Raw genomic sequence first — 15,136 nt, forward strand, 5'->3', positions numbered from 1 at the left:
GCTTTGCTCACGATCAGGAGTTTGGAATACCATACTCCCTGTGCCCAATCCAGAGCCACAAAAATGACTTGGTCCCAGTTGTTTCTGATCTTCTTGATAACTCTGGGCAGTGGGATCGGTGGAAAGGTGTATAGGGGGCCTGAGCTCCACTCAAGACTAAATGCCTCTCCGACACCTTGAAAACTGCCATCAACTTGGTGAGCACCCAAGAGGCGCTTGTAATGCTTGTGGCCCGCGATGAACCGCAGATATCGTCTGGGTAGGCAGGACAGGAATATGAACGTTGGTGTTCTGCAAGTCCAGAGCTATCATCCAGTCTCCAGGATCTAAGACAGACAGAACATTGTGTGAGCAGCCTGCAATTCTCCATAATCAGGAAGAAATTGAGAGGGAACAAGTCTAAAATATGGTGGAAGCTTTCATCCTTCATGGGCACCAGAAAGTAGCGGAAACAGAAACCACAACCTACTTCTGATGCCAGCACCCTTTCGATGGCTCTTTTGGCCAAAAGAGCCTTAACTTAAGGAGCACGTAAAGGTTGTCTTCTGTCAGCTGTTCCAAAGATGGTGGCATTGGTGGCTGGGCTTCTAACAAGGAGATAGAGTAACCCTGCTGAACAATCTGAAGTACCCACTTGTCCGATGTTATAGACTGCCAGCGGAGCAGGCGAGGTTGGATCCTGCTGCCAACTTTCTGCCCATCATGGCACGAGGGCAAACTAAAGTAGTTTGGAAGCTGTTGCTGCTTGGGGAGCGGAGGGGGGATGGAGGGGGCAGACATATGGTTGTGTGTCCCACAAGGTCATAAAAGGACTAGGGAGCCTGTTGGCCTCGGTGTCTGGGTGGGAATGGATGTGACTGGTACCCCTACCGCATCCACAAAAGGGGCATATTGCAGAATGGGGTAGGCATTGGGCATGGAGAGGCCCAAGGACATGGCAGTAGCCCAGTTTCCTTAAACTGCTCCAGTGCTGAATCTGCCTTGTTGCCGAAGAGGAAGGTGCCATTGAAGAGCATGTATATAAGGGATACCTGGACATCACGGACATCTCCCGAAAAGCCAGTAGACCTCAGCCAGGAATGGTGTTTGAGTGCCACTGATGACACAATCGCTCTGCCTAGCAAATCAGACATACCTAGTCCACAGCAAAATGGTGAACTTTCTGCCATTGGCAATAGTCTGTGTGCCTCGGGCCTTGTGGGTCTAGGGGTAGCACATCTGCAAATGAATCCCAAATCATGTGGGCGTATCAGCCCAAAAGAAATGCAGTGTTCACCGCCCACAGTGCAAGGCTGGTAGAAGAGAACATCCTCCTGCCAAAGGTGTCCAGCCTCTTGGATACCCTATCTTGAGGTGTGGTAGGGAACGTGCCAGAGATGACCTTGATTGTGGAGGCCTTGACAACCCAACTCCTGGGGTGGGGTGCCGGATGGGGAAAGCTGGCTCCCCAGAAGCGGGGTGATGGCAGGCAACTGTCCTGTACACAGATACCCCTAAACAGGGCTTGGCCCAGGCTCCGAACAGGACATCTGTGAGAGCCTTGTTAAAAGGTAGGAGATGTTCTGAGTTGCCATTTCCCAGTTGAAGCATCTCCTTCAAGATGTTTGTCTTGACTGCCACAGATGGCAGCGCAGATTCAGGACATCAGCCACCCTTCTCACCATCATAGTAAAGGAAGCCCCTTTCTCCATAGTCCCACTAGGAGGAGAGACCAGGTCAGTATTTGGTTAAGTGTCCAGAACACTGGTATCCGCCAGTTCCTCGTACCAGTTATCACCAGCCTCATCAAGGGGGTTGGTGTACCCATAAGGATCCTCCCCATGCCTGACACCCTTCCCCCCAAAAAAAGCACACCCTGGCTCAGATTCAGAAGGTTGAGTTCCGTCCGGTGCCAGAGTCGCCGTCAGGCGACTCCGATCTAGCTCTGTGTCATGTATGATTATGGGGTCTGCGGGCGCAGGAACAGCATCGCTGGAGCAGGTTCCGGGGAAGGTTGAGATGTTATGATGGGAGGTGTTTTGGATCCAGAACCAGATCCAAGGGGCCTGACTGGCACCAAACCAATGAGTCCCAAAAGTGCTCCAGAGGGGTTGACCCACCCAAAAATGAGATGCATGGTATCATAAAAACCTAGTTGGGCAGGGGCGCTCCAGCTCCAGAAAACTCGAGAAGACATGGACCGGACCCAGAGGCAGTCTCCACATGAGAGGGGCCTACAGTGATTTTGTTCACGACTCTCATCTGAAGATTTGGACCAGCTCAGTGAAGTCGAAGAGAGATTACACTTCTTTTACTTTTTGGACTTCTTATGGTACTTACCTGATGACTTCTAGAGCGATGATGAGCACCCGGAAAGGCTCAGCAAACAGTTCAGTGTCCTTCATCATGATCAGGAACATTGTGGAGGCAACTGGCATTGAGTGACCAGAAACATCAAGTTTCAGAGAATGCTTCCTCTGCGCTTTAGAGGTCATAAGAGAGAGTCCTCACTAGTCTTGGAGTCATGGTCTTATCAAAGCACCAAAGAGAAACCAGGTAGGGGTCTGTCACAGACGGACAACAGGGGTTAATCCACACCAGTTGTTTGGGGGGCATCCATACACACATTGGGAAACAAGTCTTGAAAAGGGGTGACAAAATGCGGAAAAAAGTTGTCTGAAAGTTGGAATAATTTTAAGATAAGGAATTTGCAGCTATAAGTCTCTGTCAGATGAGCCCCCCTAACAGTCCCTGACAGGAGCTTTATACCAGCTGTATAGGACTGTTTTGCACACCACACTATCATTGGCGGGTGAATATGGATACTATGTACGAGTGTTGTAATCCCCTGTTGGTCATAGTGGCATACTTCGCAATCTGCTATGGTACATTCAGTTTACTGAATAAAACTAAAAAATGCCCAAGTCATCACTCCCCCGACCCACATCACTTCTAATTAGGCAATGAACTATCTTAATCACCTAAGAAAGCCATAAGAAAGAACAAAAAGGCGTGCATGCTTGGGGGCTTTCTGTTACTGCAGCCCTATGACCTTTCCCACATCCCTGGAGTCTAGTTAGGTGGATCGGAAACAACTAACAAATGATTGCAATTTAACATTATATCCAAACTATCCCATTTTCGCTGACGTGATTATGCACACAGTTGCAATCTAACAGATTAGGCGTGGCAGAAAGAGTAAGGTCAGGAAACAATACTGGATAGTTCTGGTATATGAGTCCCTTCTTTTCTTGGGCCATGCGAAGTGCAGTGTCCCCGTCACAACAGTTTAAGATGCACACAAAAATAGCACATGTGCATGTTCCACAATGAAGACCTCTGAAAAAAGCACATTTGTTGAATAATTCCCCCAGTATCATCTTCACAAAAGTTTCTATTTTGCACGTATTCATGGTCTTGGGGATGCCCAGTGACAGTGGGATGTTTCTTCCTGAGTGGGCTTCCAAATCTTCGTTTTTAATTTTGATTTTAGCCAGTTCTTTACTAGCTTTTGTTAGTTGGATGTCATGTGCCACCACTTTGTCCTCACAATCAGTTATCCCACGCTCCACCATATAAATTCTCTCTACCTGTTTGTCCATTCTCTCCTTTAGTTGGTCTGTGCGTACAGTCAATGAGTCGTTGTTTCCATCCAGGATGGATAGTCCAGCTTTCAGGTCCAATAGTAGAGTTTTAATATCAGCAGTGTCCAGTTCGCCATCCAGGGCTGTAACCCACACCCCTGCATCTGTGTTTTCTTGTTTCATCACAATCTTTTGCTTGTAGGACAGTTTGGGTTGGCACTGATCTGGTTCACCCATGTTGGATCAGATGGAAATCTGCTACCCCCCTACTGCACGCAGCTGTTAGTGGGGTGTGGGAGTCGTTTTCCTGGGAGCAGCGGGTTTGTGAATGTTATGGCTCCCCAGTCCTCAGATTCTGTTTGTAATGTTCAAGTAAGATGTTGCTCGTTCGTGACCATGGAGAACAACGCCATTATGATTGTGAATGTACAGGTCGATATTAACATTCTAAGGCCCTGGTGACAAGTGTAGGTGCTACTTAGCGCTCCTGATAAATGATACTACGGTGTGCGTTATTTGTCTGGTGAATTAAGTAGCACCTATTAAGATTTTGTGGAGAACAACATGCAGATTTTTGTGTTTAATGCATAAAAATCGACGTGATATCATAAATAACGTATATATTTCCCCGGTTAAATTTTGACAGGTTTGATCTGCAAAAATTTAACAATAGTTGAGGTATTTAACACGTCCGATAATTATTGAATGTGTGAAGAGGCTTTCAACTCTGAATTCCATCCCATGCATAAACAGGTTTATATATGGGTTGGAATTAACCAACCCACTTGTAACCAGGCTTTGAGTCTCTTAGTTGATACTGATGCTAAACACAACCCCCAAGAGTGTGGTGATATTGGGTTCAGCAGTTCGATCTTGCTTCTGTCTAGGCGTGTTGTGATCCCTATGTCCCACAGCCAGTCCTCATACTGGAGCCAAGCCTCAGCACCATGGACACAGGCTCAGCAATGTGCTGTTACTCTGACAGGTAAAATATGTAATTGTACTCATTAGCACTTGCAAAGGGAGGACATATGCAAATCCGCTGTTGTCAGAATCTGGTTTTGTGATATGCAGCTAGAATTAGGGCTCCCAGTAAGCGGTGGTGTATTGTTGCCAAATGGAGTTAATGCATTGTCCTCTTGTCTGCATTAGACCTCGCAGCTGGTATAAGCGACCAGGGCAGGACTGACTTGAGGCATCCCGTACTCTGCCCAGCTCCACGGTCATGCCAAGTACCCTCCGTGGCCTCAGCGTCAGCATGCACCAGTCACATTGGGACAGCAGGGATCCAGGTCCACCTGTCAATCCAGGCAGCAGATTTACTGTTCTCTGGAATCAGTAGATGACCCACTATTTAGGTATGCCACTGTTTGGTGTTTTTGAGAGGTTGGCTGTCGGATGGAGGTGGATTTTAGACTCTGCCTGCAGAAGATTAATGCAGCGTGGCCACCTTGGCTAGCAGCTCTCTTCCAACCTCCCACCCCTCCCCACTGCACAGATTTAACCTCTTGTGCTTTGGTTATGGTTAAATGAATTCCCCAATAACTAATCCACATGAGACTACAGCATGACAAATCATAAAATGCAAAGCTGCTGAGCGTAATTTGCTACTTATTAACTTGGCTGATGGATGAATAACTTAAGATTTCCCTACTCCAAAGTCATGGCCCCTTTTCAACATTCACAACAATTTACATTCTGGGCATCAACATACACACTGTTTCATTTAGAGAGATGATTTTGACTTTTTATTTACCATTTAGCATTAGTTTCAGAAGCCATATTTCAGAAAGAAGAACTCATCACCATGAAACATTTACCGTATAACATAGCTTTGTTAACTAAATAAATACAATGAAAAAAAAAGAAATTACTTGTACATTATAATGGTCCATCCAGAAAAAGTTAAGCTCTCCAGTGTGTCAGACAGTAAGCAAGATCTTCATACTGGAGCCTCATTCGGTGCCTACAAATTAATGTCAACTGAGTGTATAGACTGTATCAAGTTAGCATGGAACATCACGGTGTGAATGATGCATACTTTCATATTTAGTTAAGCATTTTTCAAAGAAAGTCAAATGCTTAGGAAGTGGTATAAATTATCTACAGCTTTCCATAGCATGTTCTGCTTTTCTAAAAAAATAAGCTCTCCCAGAGCTTATCAGAAATAAAAGAAACACATGTATGTCCCAGAGAGCATTGTTGTGCCAAAGTGTGCACTACAGACTGAGTGCCATGAAAGTAAAAACTGCTGTTTAATAAGGCAAAAATTTATTAACATGAAATTATTTAAGCAATGTTGTCCAATACAGCAGATAGAAGACAATATCTATGCTTCAGTGTAATCTTTGCACAAAGTAGTGAAACATGTTCTAAACTGGATTGTTGTTTACAGATTGACAAGCTGACCAACAGTTAGTGAAATCAAACATTTTTAAAAAGTAAAAAAAAATGCATTCTTAATTATTTTGTCTATTAACTATAAATAGTGGGACACCATGAGGATGGCCAGATGATTCAATGTCACATAGATGCTGCTTGACAGGTCTGGATTTCATTTATTTAATATATTAGTGCAGTGGTTCCCAACCTTTTGACTTCTGTGGACCCCCACTTTATCATTATGGGGACCCGGGGACCCCCACTGAATCATTACTGGAATCCAGGGACCACCAGTGAGTCATTACTGAAAGTTGGGGACCTAATCTGGTACTATTATTTAATTTTCTGAGCAGTCGCGGACACCCTGAGGAGGCTTCGCAGACTCCCAGGGGCCCCCGGACCACAGGCTAGGAAACACTGTATTAGTACATTGCAGGTATTGTAATCATGGTTGGTTTTCAATAGAAACTAACAGATCTCATAAAAATGATTGATAAAAGAAGTCCAAGACTTGAAAAGTTCCCGCAAGATGGTGTCAGCTGGTCACCCTACACATCATAATTACTAAAAAATAAAATAAAAATATATATACATAAAAAGATTGCTGTATCCTGTCCTTAACACATGGCACTCCTCTATGTACAAGCATACATAATTTCTAGATCAGAGCAATGAAATAACATCATAATTTAAAAGAAGAAAAAAAACATAGCATGTCATCCTGTCATATATTCCTATAATGACCTTGTGGGGTTCTGGACACATTTCATGGGTCCCTATGAATTACAAGTTTTATTAGCAAGTAAGTAGCCTCAAACCAAGTTTGACTACTGCGTTTTGTGGATTCAATATTCTAATCATGAAAATGAATACCTGACCATTCTGATTTTAACAAATGAATGTGGAGAATGGCATTAACAAACTCAGCATTATGCAGACTCCACTTACAGCTTTTAGTAAACATTCCCTTTTGAAAATTAATACATTTTTCAAGCCAACTGACACAAAATAATCATGTAATATAAAAAATACAAACTGGCTAACATTTATAACATGACCCTACATTCCTATCTAAGGGATCTGGTGATATTTACAAACCACATGGCCTTCTGCCATGGAAATGTAGGACCATAATACATGGTTACCTATTATTATCCTACAAAAATAACAAAGGTTATAAATCGAAATATACCTGGACCTTAATCTTTACATAATTCATAAAGGCATCCACCATCCCCATGTGCATGAAAGAAATAGAAAAATGTGCCCCATGGTCAACAATGTCAAAGGTTACCAAAATATTGAGTAACAGGATCAAAGAGCTATCTCTTCTTATAGCATGAACAAGGCAGCTTCCACAGTGGGAGGGTAGTTTCAACATATTGTGTTTTTCCAAAGCTAGAAAGTGCAGTAACTGAATCTTACCTGACATTGGCACGGTCCAGTCTCTGTTTTATCATAAATCTTACAACTCTGCATGCTCAAAAGTGAATGAAACCGTCCCCCAATTACTGTAGCCAAAATTATTTTCTTGGATATGTTGCTGACAGCGACTTGTGATTTCATGACAGATTGAAACACACCCTATTCAATAATTATGCATGAGTTTTCCTGTGTGTATATTTGCAGATGCAAATGTAGTTGCAAAAAAGCATGGAAGATCTTACCACGTCCATTACAACAGAATGTTTTTTCCACTTGTGTGTGTCCACTGATTGACCACTAGGCATAATAAATCATTAAAGCTCTTCCCTCATTTACTACATCTGTGGGACTGAAACATCCTACATATTTTATGTTGTTTTTTCTGTGTGTGATTGCTGCTGGGATGTTAGGTTTGTTTAGCTACCAAAGCCCATCCCACCTTTGTTGTATTTGTATGTTTTTTTCTGGATGCCTTAACAGATGGATGGTTAAGACTGATGCTTGAGTAAAGCTCTTTCCACATCCACTGCATGTGTGTGTTTTCCATTTGTTTGGATTTACGAAAACGTTTTCAACACTCACTGCATTTGTATGTTTATTCTTCTGTATGCTATTGCAGACAGATGGTTAGGTCGGATACTTGAGTGAAGCTCTTTCAACATTCACTGCATGGTTTTTCCTGTGTGTGTTAAATGGTGACTCTTTGGATGTCTGGATTTCTGGATTTACTAAAGCTCTTTCCACATTCGCTGCTAGAGTATCGTTTTTCTCCTACATGTCTTTGCAGATGGATGGTTAGGAATGTTGCTCCAGTGAAGACATTTCCACGTTCACTACATGTGTATGTTTTTCCTGTGAGTATACGCTGGTGGATCTTTATAGATGATAAACAAGTAAAGCTCCTTACACAGTCACTGCATTTGTATAGATTTTCCTTTATGTGTTAGGTGGTAGCACTTCACATATGTAGATCAACTAAAGCCCTTTCTACATTCATTGCATATGTAAGGTTTTTCCCCTGTGCATTCGCTGGTGGCTCTTTACAGCTGATGCGTCAGTAAAGCTCTTTCCACATTCACTGCACCTGTATGGTTTTTCTCCAGTATGCCTTCGCAGATGGACAGTTAAGTGTGATGCATGAGTAAAGCCCTTTCCACATTCACTGCAATTGTATGGCTTTTCTCCTGTATGCCATCGCAGATGGACAGTTAGGGCTGATGCTTCAGTAAAGCTCTTTTCACATTCACTGCATGTGTATGGTTTTTCCCCTGTGTGCATACGCTGGTGGTTCTTTAAAGTTGGTAACAGTCTAAAGGACTTTTCACATTCACTGCAAGTGTATGGTTTTTCTCCTGTATGCCATCGCAGATGGATGGTTAGGCGTGATGCATGAGTAAAGCCCTTTCCACATTCACTGCATGTGTATGGTTTTTCTCCTGTGTGTGTGAACCAGTGGCTCTTTAGAGATGTGGATTTACTAAAGCTTTTTCCACATTCAGTGCAAGTGTATGGTTTTTCCCCTGTGTGCATACGCTGGTGGACCTTTAAAGTTGATAAACGTCTAAAGCTCTTTTCACATTCACTGCATGTGTGTGGTTTTTCCCCCGTGTGTGTCAGATGGTGGCGTTTTAGTTTTGCATATCTATTAAAGCTCTTTCCACATTCACTGCAAGTGTATAGGTTTTCTCCTGTGTGCATACGCTGGTGGTTCTTTAAAGATGATAACTGACTAAAGCTCTTTTCACATTCACTGCATGTGTATGTTTTTTCACCTGTATGCCTTTGTCGATGCCTGGATAGGTGTGATCCATTAGTAAAGCTCTTTCCACATTCACTGCATGTGTATGGTTTTTCCCCTGTGTGTGTTAGCTGGTGACCCTTTAAATGCGTAGCTGTTCTAAAGCTCTTTCCACATTCACTGCATGTGTATGGTTTTTCCCCTGTGTGTGTTAGCTGGTGCCCCTTTAAATGCGCAGCTGTACTAAAGCTCTTTCCACATTCACTGCAAGCGTAAGGTTTTTCTCCTGTATGCTTTCGCTGGTGGATCTTTACAGTTGATGAACAAGTAAAGCTCTTTCCACATTCTTGGCAAGTGTATGGCTTTTCTCCTGTATGCCGTCGCAGATGGCTGGTTAGCTCTGATGCATAAGTAAAGCCCTTACCACATTCACTGCATGTGTATGGATTTCCCTGTGTGTGTGTTCGCTGATGAACCTTTAGTTTTGATAAATCAGTAAAGTACTTGCTACATTCACTGCAAGGATATATTTTTTCGCTGGTGTGTGTTCGCTGATGGATCTTCAGTTTTCCTGAGAAAGTAAAGCTCTTTCCATTTTCACTACATACATCTGTGCTTTCTGCTGTATGTGTTTGATATTTGCCCCACAGAGCCGATGACTCATTAAAAGTCATCCTAAATTCATTACACCTAAATAAGTTTTGTGTTGAGTTGCTACTGGTGGCAGTGTAGGGATGAGGATGGATTCAAACTGTTCTCACATACACAGAAACTTTATTTTATATCTTCTGTTTTTTGTTTGCTAATGAAATCTTAGTTGTGATGGCTAATGAACACTCTCATCACTGTCACTCTGTACTCATGTGTTTTCCCCTTGCATGTTTGTTGATACTACTTTAGTACTGAAGAGAAGCCAAAGCTTGTCTTACGCTATCTGTATTGTTTTTTCTTTGGAGTTTAGAGTCTAAACATTGGTTGGATTTTGCCATAAATTCTGTTAATATGTTTGCTGACTGACAACTGTGGTTCCTGAACCACTAACTACATTTTAATATTTGTACATATGTGTAGTATTTGCAGTGTATCAGTTCATAATAATAATATGGAAGAGTTACTGGAATTCTTGCAAGACTGATAACATATGTAAGGTCTTTCTATCAGGCTGTCTGCAACCTGCGTTAATAACTTTCACGTATAAGTGCAAAGAATAAAACTCACAACTTATCTAAACTGGTTTTCTTGGCTAATAATTTATGAAATATGTACACAAAGAATCAAACTCATTACCAGGTCTTTCTGTTCTAGAATAACGTTATGCATGCAAGTAGCCGAACACTTCTTTCTTTGAAACTAAAGCTGTCTGCTTCACGATTCATGTTTTGTATATCTATGGTCTCTTTCCACTGATTGTAAGGTCCAGCCAAAACAGTGTTTATGATGGACTAACACCACAGCAATTATATTATCGTATCAGAGAGGGAAGCATTGTTGTAACTGCCTGATAATTATCTAGGATAAAGGGTGGTATCTGGCATGTTTTAACACTGGATGTGAAGTGCCAGCTAATGTTTCTGATTTTAATTTATTTAGATGTTTTAAGTCTGGCACCATGGACGTCCTCAGCCTCTTGAAGCCGCCGGATTGCACTTTATGTTCTTGCAGGATTCGTCTGTTAATGTACAAGATTCTCTGCTTCCTCCTGAGTTGTTCTATTTTGAATTATTGTTAAGCATTATTCATGGTTCTTCTCGAGTATCAGATAGCTTTCCAGTATTGTCATATTTTCTTCATTACTCTTCATCTTATTATGTGTTCCAGAATCTCCACACTGTGGATAAAAAAAATACGTGTAATGTCGAAATCTACAGGCAGCAATGTGTAGAATATGCCTCAGAAGAAATGTAAAAAAACTAAAACCCTTGAATAAAACCCAGCCACTGGTAATTACTATAGGTAGCAATGAGCAATGGAGTCCATATTTTTATCTCACTGTGCCACTATAGACAATAATCATTCTCATGGAAATCGGCACTGATCCTGCTTCAAAAAGAAACAGCCCAGTGTGTGCCAGAGTCCACGTTCATTTGAACATAAGCAACCACACATAGTGGTAGTGACCTTATTGGCCTGTGGCAATGAGTGGCTTCAGTCCTATGGCACAGCAAGACAATTAAATAATGCATTCCACTTCACTGTGTTCATAGTTTAGGAAAGAATAACGTCACCATGAAAATAAAACACAACAAATCCACTGAAAAATGGAATCATTTTAGGACAAAAATCAAATCCTAGAGGGGAAATGAGAATTGGGTGTCATGTCACAGTGTATGATGTCAATACGTTCACTGCCAAAGACAGTGGTCAGGCAATGTCATATATCATCCCAGAGTGCTATTAGAGGGGCGGCCACATTTCAGTGTGTTAATGTTTCCTGTTGAATGCACAAAGATTGGCCATGTGTTTTATAATAGTGTGTTTATTTGCTTCAATATGAATAGTTTAGAGTGAGGGCAGTTCTTGGTGTTTGCAGCCTTATCCTAGGCAACTAAGTTGACATGTGCAAATTTCTGTCAAAACAGTCAACAGTCTTGAACAAACTTCTGTTACCCATATGGGGGAGGGGGCATTAGATTTTGGCATTATACATGCGACTCGGAGATCAGACAGGCAGCAACCTGATCTGCTAATCAGATGCAAGTAAGATGTGTAGGACAAACGGAAGCTGACTGGAACAGGGCTCATGCACAAGTTAAAACAAGTTCTGGAAGTGCCAGATTTAAAATGACACACAGTCTACTTGGCTCCCAGGTAGCTACATGAGATATTCTGTACCAGGTATGGAAAATCGTAGAGCAGCTTTTTATCCCCATATTGTGGTTGTGCTGATTACTAGTACTCTATGTGAGAAAACAGTACATCTATTGAATGGCGTTTAAAGAGACAACAACAATTTCTGTATTTACCTTGATATCAGTAAGATAAGAATAGCCATGCACTGATTAGATGATAAGGTTCAGCAAGTGGCTGAAAGCTGACACTCACTGGGGTGTTGCTGAAAACAATTCACCTGCAGCACATAGGGAATTACCCTAAAGATAAAGAGCACCTGGGAAGATGATATAAAATGCTGTGTAATGTGATGTATGCCTAAGAAAAGTTGCCTTCATGAAACACAATAGAGCTTGGATATATCCTTGTGTGTCTTTCTATAGAGTACCCTTGTAGACAATTAGGGTTACTGATTTGGAACTATTACACATTGTAAGTATGTATTAGGTTATAATTGATGACTTATTAGTTTGGTAGATCATCCACCTCATACTGTTTGCTGCTTGTATTTAAAGATCATTAAAACAAACATAATACAAAAATGTGTCAATGCACCAGAAACTGGGAGTTTAGAGATCGTCAAACAAAACTCAGAATACTTAAAGAAACTTATAGTACTTTAAGGGAACCAAGCACCTTCTAACAGGTGCATTCAGTGCAACTAAAACTATAACCTAGAAAATGTATTGCTAACTACGGACTTCTCCTAACTCAACCTCCAACTCTATTGTTACTCACAAAATCTGCAGCAGCGAGCGAGAAGAGGTATAACAACTTACCACAATGACACCACAGACACTGATCACCATACAAACCAAAGGGCAGCATACTACATTTGAATAGTAACCTGCAGACCCAGCAGCACCAACACAACCAGCTCAAACCACAAACCAAACATAACCTAAAATGCATGGGGTGATGTGAGGTTCAAGATGCAACCCTCCAAGACATGCTCTGAGACAGATCACAACAGGGCAGACGGCAACAGGCACTGGTTAAAGGACAAAATAACTTTGGGCCAAAAAAGATAAAAAGCTGAAGTAAAAATAGCAGTACTGCGATGAGCATCAAGTGGAAGACGCTGTTTTAAGGTTAGGATATAAGAACTGGGAAACAATGCAATATCACATTCATTATACTCTGCATTAAAAGGCAGTTTAATTGCTTTATGCCACACTGTACAAAACCTTCAAAACTTATCATATCCATCATGTGCTAGTCTTTGCTATGTTATGCCCAGTATTCCCTGCTCCTAGTCATATGGCAGTCATTAATAAGATGTGTCCATACACTGCATCGTATTGTTGGGGTGTGGTTATTTACACAATAAACGTAAACAAGGGGCGAAATGCTAGTGAAATCCATAAGCCTATAAAGAAATTCACTTCTCAAAAATACTCCCCAAACAAATTTTTCGTTTGAGCAAAAAACGCATTAATAGATTTCTGTTTCAATAGAACTAGCATAAATTAAATGTTTTGCAATAATGCTAAAATAAAACATTTTGTAAAAGAAAGTGGTATTATTCTTGTCTGTACAAACCATACTAACACATAAATGCTCTGTATTAGGTAATTTCAGGTAGCTTTGTAATGAAGTAAACTGCAGCCCATTTAACTGTACATTCTGCTCTGAAAATCAGTACATTAACAATAGCTTTATCGGCAGAGAGGGGTGCTCCATGATGATATGTGCACAGCAATCACGCTTTAGCAACACAACACTGTGCCACTGGATTCAAGCTAGCCTGCCTGGTGAGGGGTGATACCCCCGAAACCGGTCCCAGGATGCTTGTTTCCAGTCCAGGGAGGACCTGGTCTGGTAGTTCCGGCAGGACTGTTTCCATGAGGAACAGGGTCAAGGCTGATTTGCATATATCTGGGTCCAAACAGGGGTGGCACGGCGAGCAAATGAACAATGGGTTGAACCCAGATCTGTGACTGGGGGGTGAATGTTTAAAAGGTTTCAGCACTCCATCCATCATCCTTTTGTGTTGCTAAAGTTGTCCTAAGAGGCCACAGGATGCCCAGACGTGGGTCCCTTGCTCACTGTGCCACTGGATTCAAGCTAGCCAGGCTGATGAGGGGTGATACCTGAAACCGATCCCAGGGTGCTTGTTTCCACTTCAGGGAGGACCAGGGTTGGCTGTTCGGGCTGGACTGCTCCCACGAGGAACAGGGTCAAGACTGATTTGTATATAGCTGAGTCCAAACTTGGGTGGCATGGTGAGCAAAATAATGATGGATTAAACCCGGATCTGTGACTGGGAGTGAGTGTTTGCAAAGTTTCAGTACTCCGTCCATCATCCTTTTATGTTGCCACGGCAATTATGCTCCCTGACGATATGTGCACAGCAACCACTGTCCTTATACCCAAGGCTGGGAAACCTGCAGAGACGTGGGACTCCTATAGGCTGATATCTCTTCTTAATATGGATACCAAAATACTGGCTATAGTACTGGCAAATTGAATGAGAGGGGTAATCTCGGATTTGATACACCCTGACCAGAATGAGATTATGCCACACTGATCGACCAAACTTAACCTTTGACGTATTTATAACAACATTGCTGCAGCAAAAGATCTGGGGCTCCATTGGTGGTAGCCTCACTGAACACCAATAAGGTGTACGATTCAGTGGAATGGCCCATCTTATTCGGCATTATGAGGAAGATGGAATTTGGCCCAAACTTCTAGAAATGGGTCAGGTTACTCTTTTTTACACACGGTCTTATATTTGGAAGGAAAAAATGTAGAGAAAGACAAGGGGCAATAGCACATGTTTTGCTATTCTATGTTCCCCCAAGTCTCCCGATAAAAATGGTACCTCACTTGTGTGGGTGGCCTAGTGCCCGTGACAGGAAATGCCCCAAAACACAAAGTGGACACATCACATTTTCTCAAAGAAAACAGAGCTGTTTTTTGCAAAGTGCCTACCTGTGGATTTTGGCCTCTAGCTCAGCCGCCACCTAGGGAAACCTACCAAACCTGTGCATTTTTGAAAACTAGAGACCTAGGGGAATCCAAGACGGGGTGACTTGTCAGGCTCTCACCAGGTTCTCTTACCCAGAATCCTTTGCAAACCTCAAAATGTGGTTAAAAAAACACTTGTCCTCACATTTCGGTGACAGAAAGTTCTGGAATCTGAGAGGAACCACAAATTTCCTTCCACCCAGCATTCCCCCAAGTCTCCCGATAA

At 42.2% G+C, this 15,136-nt stretch overlaps 1 pseudogene; it reads right to left on the bottom strand.

The window, feature by feature from the left end:
- Positions 1-6,843: 6,843 nt before the first annotated feature.
- Positions 6,844-15,136, bottom strand: part of LOC138248907 (oocyte zinc finger protein XlCOF6-like) — a 31,257-nt pseudogene continuing 22,964 nt past the window's right edge.

The sequence above is a fragment of the Pleurodeles waltl genome, chromosome 8, assembly GCF_031143425.1.
Source record: "Pleurodeles waltl isolate 20211129_DDA chromosome 8, aPleWal1.hap1.20221129, whole genome shotgun sequence".
In the NCBI taxonomy this organism is placed as follows: Eukaryota; Metazoa; Chordata; class Amphibia; order Caudata; family Salamandridae; genus Pleurodeles; species Pleurodeles waltl.